This window comes from Hylobates moloch, unplaced genomic scaffold, assembly GCF_009828535.3.
Source record: "Hylobates moloch isolate HMO894 unplaced genomic scaffold, HMol_V3 SCAFFOLD_21, whole genome shotgun sequence".
Lineage (NCBI taxonomy): Eukaryota > Metazoa > Chordata > Mammalia > Primates > Hylobatidae > Hylobates > Hylobates moloch.
Window position 1 is genome coordinate 14,792,825 of NW_026652296.1, and position 7,116 is coordinate 14,799,940.

Here is a 7,116-nt window from a genome sequence, read left to right on the forward strand (position 1 = left end):
AAAAAAAAAAAAAAAAAAATGCATACAAAACACTGATTGCAGCCCCTGATACTTGTTAAGTGCTCAGTAAACATTCACCCACGGCCGGCCGCGGTGGCTCACGCCTGTAATCCCAGCACTTTGGGAGGCCAAGGCGGTGGATCACGAGGTCAGGAGATCGAGGCCATCCTGGTTAATACGGTGAAACCCCGTCTCTACTAAAAATACAAAAAATTAGCCGGGCGCGGTGGCGGGCGCCTGTAGTCCCAGCTACTCAGGAAGCTGAGGCAGGAGAATGGCGTGAACCCAGGAGCCGAGATCACGCCACTGCACTCCAGCCTGGGTGAAAGAGCGAGACTCCTTCTCAAAAAAAAAAAAAAAAAAAAAAAAAAAAAAATTCACCCAGCCTGGGTAATATGGGGAAAACCCATCTCTACAAAAAATACAAAACAATTTAGCTGGGTGTAATGGCGCATACCTGTAGTCCCAGCTGCCTGGGAGGCTGAGGTGGGAGGATTGTTTAAGTCTGGTAGGCAGTGGTTGCAGCGACCCGTGTTTGCACCACTGCATTCCAGCCTGGGTGACAGAGTGAGACCCTGTCTCAAAGAAAAAACAAAAAAGCCAAAAACAAACAAACAAACAATCTGCTAGTGGCCAGGTGCAGTGGCTCACTCCTATAATCCTAGCACTTTGGGAGGCCGAGGTGGGCGGATCACGAGGTCAGGCGTTCGAGACCAGCCTGACCAACATGGTGAAATCCCGTCTCTACTAAAAATACAAAAAAATTAGCCGGGCATGGTGGCACGTGCCTGTAATCCCAGCTACTTGGGAGGCTGAGGCAGGAGAATCGCTTGAACCCGGGAGGCAGAGGTTGCAGTGAGCCGAGTTCACGCCACTGCACTCCAACCTGGGCGACAGAGCGATGCTCCGTCTCAAAAAAATAAATAAATAAATAAATAACTGCTAGTGTGATTATTATCTACTGCAGGAGATCTGGCCTGGGCTCACAGCCCATTCCATTACACCAGAAAATTTCTGTGATCTTGAGCAAGTCAATTCCCCTCTCTGGGCTTCAATTTCCTCATCTGTAAAATGGGAAAATAGTAACCACTCGGCCTGACTCAGGAGAAGACAAAGTATCACCTAAGAGTCAGGCATTATGATGAGAAATGGTACAGCAATCTAAAAGTATGGAGTCTAGAGCCAGATAGCTTAGTTTTCTTTTTTTTTTTAATAAATGAAAAAATTTTTATTGAGTATTACTTTATACATGCAAATTAAAAGTGAATCTATATTAAGTTGACTATTCTACAATAAAAACCTATGCAATGGGAATAATCAAAGCTGTCTACACAATACTAATGTGTTCAATAAATTACCCAGATGTTTTTCCACAAATATTTGAATTACCTGAATTAGCTGATTCTTCCACAAAAGTTAAATTTTAGCTTTAATATGGTAGCAGCAGGATGCTACTTAAGTTTAGAAGAAAAACATAAGAATAAAAACCCTGAATAGCATAGCCAAATCTTCCAAGAAATAAGTTCACCAAAAAAGTAGCATACACCTATTGGGTATCCAGAAGAGGAAACAAAACAAAATACAGGCACTTAATCAACATCCACCAAGTGATCATCACTAACATTCTATTATTACCAGAGCAACTGTCGATACGTGAACTGTAGATTAGAACAGACTTACATAGCTAAAAACAAACCAGTAATCAATAATATATACAGAAATACTAACTTGAAGTCACATTTAAATACCATCAACAGTTTGATGTATCTGATATAGACTGAATTCATTTCATCACTGCTATAAATTCCTTAAAAGTGTTCTTTTCCTAATGTAATATTATCTTTAAAAAATGGTTAAGATATTTCCCAATATTCATCAGTTCTTTCACTCACCCATTCAATAAATGTTGCAGCAAATTAAATAGAACCTATTAACTAGATCTAAAAACGATGGCTGAATAATTAACACAAAGAAGTACTTTTGAGTAAACTCTTGAGATTAGACAGGCTAATGCTAACTAAGATTGCATTTTGTGCTACTGACATGTACTATATAGATCGTACACTACTAGATGGAAAGTTGGTCCATGTCCATTTATTTAAAGATTCTGTAACACCTATAATAGTATTTAATACAGCTCCCACATACAATATTCCTCTCACATAGACATGGTTCTTTTTAGTGGGGATAAGGATATGACTGTAACATGCTATGAGATTCTAGCTAAGTAAAATAAAAACAATATGGGCTCAGGTTTTCTTAGGTAATATTAGTTCAAGTTTTTAAACTGGGAAACAACCAACTTCCATATATCCAGGAGAAACTTAGCATGGGGGGAGGTGCCTTAGTTGATGTGCCTGATAAGCAAACTGTTAGTTGTCTATTAGTATTATGTTTTCAGCTTAATGTAACAACAAAAGAAAGGCGTCACACTACTTCTCAGATAATATGGGAATTACAATTATAGATAATATGGGATTACAATTGCAATCCCATGGGATATCCTTTATTTATGAAAGCGTAGTTCCAGTGCAAAAGTCAAGCTTTAGGGTTACATATTAGGATAGGTTCAGACCCAATATGACCATGTTTAGCACTAACTTTAACATGTTAAAGTTCTGATTCCTGAATGTTTTTCTCGCTTAATATAGTCTCTCCAACGACAAGCTGATGTGTTTGGCTTCTTATGCTGAAAATATATGCCTGAATCCTATAACAAGTTATTAACAAAATCATGAATAGTTATTAAATAAGTGCCAGCACTACATGGAACTTACTGGTCACCAACTCAGAACCACAAAACTACACTACACACATATGCACACAAAAACCCCAAAGAAAGATACCTATCACTGTACATATGAATACTGTCCAGGATATCAGATCAATTATCAAATCCAAGGTCTCTGCTGTTTTGTCTTACTGTGTTGAATATATGAATGCTTCTCTATTACACTGACTTGTATTCTTTTCAAGAAATTATTAAGTGGATTCAAAATCTTACATTTTTATTTCTAATTATAAAATCCAGATTAATCCAGAAAACACAAACCACACGTAACTGAGGTAGGTTTTTCACCTTAAGAATACATTGCTTCTACCACAATTTAAAATTTTAAAAATTGAAGAAAAAAAAAAAACTACATTGCTCCATATACCCGCCTCTGATACTTAATTTTCTACGTTTGAAACTACTTGAACAAGTGTGACAGTGCTAATCTACTATATTTAGTAAATCCCTTAGTACCTGCAAATACGCACCCAAAAGCCCTTCCCCCCTTCGCTAATGGTCACTGTTGTATAATAAAATTGCCAACAACTCTAGAAAGATGAAATAAAGATTACTATAGCAATCTTCAATTAATTCATTTCAGAAATCAAGGAAGCAAGTTATGTTCATTTTAAAGATGACAAACTTACTATTTTGAAAATGAGCTCATAAACACATTAGAACTTTGAATGTGCTTTATTATGCCACAAATTCCCAGGAGATTTAAGAAATAGTATTTCTGAACAGAAATAATAATTTCACAAATACTATCACTTTATTGACAATAGGCAAGTCTTTTAGGGTAGCGCACCTGTACTTAAAACTACCCTCTAACAATCTCAACACTTTTTATAAATTTTCAGGGGAAACTGTAGCAGATCCTACTTTATTTTTCAATAGTGTAAAAGTCTGTATGTAAAATAAATACATATTTTAAGGAGATAGAAGAAGGACTGCACATGAAATGCTTTGCCTAAGTTGTAAGGCTCCTGTCTTTACACTATCATTATGTTAAAAAGGCCAAAAAAAATCACTGCTAGAAACATTCCCCCCAAAATTCTTAAACAGCTCAGTCTTTAAAAGTATTAATAATTTTTTTTTTTTTTTTTTTGAGACAGAGTTTCATTCTTGTTGCCCAGGCTGGGGTGCAATGGTGCGATCTCAGCTTACTGCAACCTCCGCCTCCTGGGTTTTCAAGCAATTCTCCTGCCTCAGCCTCCCGAGTAGCCAGGATTGTAGGCATGCGCCACCATGCCTGGCTAATTTTGTATTTTTAGCAGAGACGGGGTTTCTCTATGTTGGTCAAGCTGGTCTCCAACTCCCGAACTCTGGTGATCCGCCTGCCTCGGCCTCCCAAAGTGCTGGGATTACAGGCGTGAGCCACCGCACCCAGCCGAACAGATTGCTTAGTTTTCAATCCTAGCTCCATCCTTTACTTAGGTAGATTCTTTTATTGTTCTGTGCCTCAAGTTCCTCATATGTAAAATGGAGATAATAATGACAACCACTTCGTAGGTTCATAGGGTGGTTGTAAGGATAAATAAATGAATGTAAATAAACCACTTAGAATGGTGACCGGCACAGAGTAATTTAAGGTATTCCTTTTTTTGCTTTTGTTTTTGTTTTTTTGAGATGGAGTCTCCCTCTATCGCCCAGGTGGGAGTGCAGTGGCGCTGTCTCAACTCCCTGCAACCTCCACCTCCCAGGTTAAAGCGATTCTCCTGCCTCAGCCTCCCAAGTAGTTGGGATTACAGGCAATGTGCCACCATGCCTGGCTAATTTTTGTATTTTGTGGTAGACACCATGTTGGTCAGACTGGTCTTGAACTCCTGACCTCAAGTGATTCTCCCGCCTTGGCCTCCCAAAGTGTTGGGATTACAGACGTGAGCTACCGCACCCGGCCTAAGTGTATGATTACTATGGAATGAGGCAGACCTGGTTCCATATACCAGCTCCATCCTCCTGGCTGCATGACCTTGGAAAAGTCTCTTCCCCTCTCTGAGCCTCAGCTGCCTCCTCTCTACAGTGGAAGATGATTTAACAACTCCTGTTTCCTTAAGATACCATGACTCCTCGGCGGAGTCGCGTTTGGCAGTCCCACGGATTTGTGTCTTGCTTCAACAGTGTTTGGACAGAAGAGATCCTGGGACTTCCTCTCTTCCAGCCTGTCACCATCAATCTCCTCTCCACTCGCAACCTCAGTGACCATCTTCTTAGCCACCTTCTGCTTCTGGGTCCAGCCAACACCATTGTTTGTGGTTAGCTCCTTCTTACTAGCCTATGAGCTCCCAGATTCATCAGAATTATTCCACCGAGGTGGAGGCAGCCGTGAACCACCTGGTCAATTTGCACCTGCAGGCCTCCTCATCTGCCTCTCTGGGCTTCTACTTACACTGCGACGATGTGGCTCTGGAGGGCGTGGGTCACTTCTTCCACGAATTGGCTGAGGAGAAGCGCAAGGGTGCCTTAAAGATGCAAAACCAGTATGGCGGCTCCACTCTCTTCCAGGACATCCAGAAACTGGCCCAAATTGAATTAGGTAAGACCCTGGACACGGCTGGACGTGATGGCTCATGCCTGTAATCCCAGCACTTTGGGAAGCCAAGGCTGGTGGATCAATTGAGGTCAGGAGTTCAAGACCAGTCTGGCCAATGTGGTGAAATCGTATCTCTACTAAAAATACAAAAAAAATTAGCCAGGTGTGGTGGTGCACGCCTGTAGTCCCAGCTACTCAGGAGGCTGAGGTGGATCACTTGAACCTGGGAGGCAGATGTTGCAGTGAGCTGAGATCACACCACTGCACTCCAGCCTGGGTGACAAAAATAAAAATAAATAAATAAATAAATAAACCCTGAATGCCACGGAAGCCGCTATGGCCCTGGAGAAAAATCTGAACCAGCCCCCTTTTGGATCTTCAAGCCCTGGGTTCTGCCCGTGCAGACCTCCATCTCTGTGACTTCCTGGAGAGTCACTTCTTAGATGAGGAAGTGAAACTCATGAAGATGGGCGACCACTTGACCAACCTTCCCAGGGTGGCCGGCCCCCAGGCTGGCCTGGATGAGGTTCTCTTGGAAAGGCTCACCCACCCTCAAGCATGACTGGGAACCTTAAGGGCCCCTCCCAACGTATCAGGGCTTCTGCCTAAGCCTCTCCCTCCAGCCACTAGGCAGCTTTTTAATTACCCTGGAGCCTTCTTCCAAGCCTTGGACCAAATGGAAATAAAGCTCTGTGGAAGCAAAATAAAAAAAAAAAAAAACATGACTCAGAAAGCACACACACTGCTTGGCATCTTCCCTCCTCTTTCCCTCTTGGCTCTTCTACATTTTTCTCAATGGTCCACTTTAATGTCCTCTGACCTCTGTCCACTTTAATGTCTCTGCTTCCATAAGTCTCTCTAAGCTGGGGCCATGGAGTTCGAGACCAGCCTGGGCAAAATAGCTAGTCCCCATCTCTATAAACAATTTTTTAAAAGATAAAACAAATTTTAAAGAGAAAACAAAAAAATAAAGCTGAGACCAGAACTAGACTGCGCTCTCTGGAGGAACAAACCCTGGATTCACAGGCAGAATACAAGGATTTGCCTGCTTGTCTTCGTGATGGAAGGGTTCTGATATGTTGTTTCCAAGGAGCCGAGAACTTGGGCTGTTAGCTTTCCCCCTCTGGGCCTTGGGCTCCTCTTCGGTTTCATGATGAGGCTGTTTCATCTGTACCATGACATTCTGCAATCTTGTGACGCTGTGGCAAAGGCTAAGATTAGGATTGAGTCTTTTTCTTTTTAATAGACAGGGTCTCACTCTCTCACCCAAGCCAGAGTGCAGTGGCGCACTCATAGTTCACTGCAGACTCTACCTCCTAGGAGGCTTCAGTCTCAGTGGGGAAGGGAATGAGGGTACTGTGGGGCTACTTCGGAGTACCCCAACCTTGGGAGAGGTGACTTGGTCAGATTAGGATGCACCCTACTACCCTACTGGCATGGGGGGCAGATGCCTCTGTACGGCTGAGGAATGGGGTCCACACGGGAAAACTGCCGGGACATAGTAAAACCAACATGTCATCATGCCAGTGCTGACCTAGCTCTTCAGAGCTGCTCTGGGGCCTGGTCCTACTGGTTGCAAGGGACAGGGGATGAGGGTCCTAACCTATCCAGAGGCCTCCTGTTCCATTCCCTCAACCCAAAAGGGAAACCTAAGAAAGAAAACTTTACCTAAGAAAAGGACCAGATAAATCCCCTCATACACAAGTGCACACAAGTAACAGCTCAAAGCACCCTTTGTCCTTTTTATTTTTATTTATTTATTTATTTTTTGAAACGGAGTTTCTCTCTTGTCGCAATGTCACAATCTCGG

General features: G+C 42.2%; 1 protein-coding gene and 1 pseudogene across 1 annotated transcript in view; one reads left to right on the forward strand and one right to left on the reverse strand.

Annotated features, from left to right (window-relative positions):
* MMP9 (matrix metallopeptidase 9) overlaps window positions 1-7,116 on the reverse strand; it is a 43,946-nt gene that overhangs the window by 34,838 nt on the left and 1,992 nt on the right. The gene's annotated exons all lie outside the window — the stretch shown is intronic.
* On the forward strand, window positions 5,051-5,868 carry LOC116461408 (ferritin light chain-like; annotated as a pseudogene).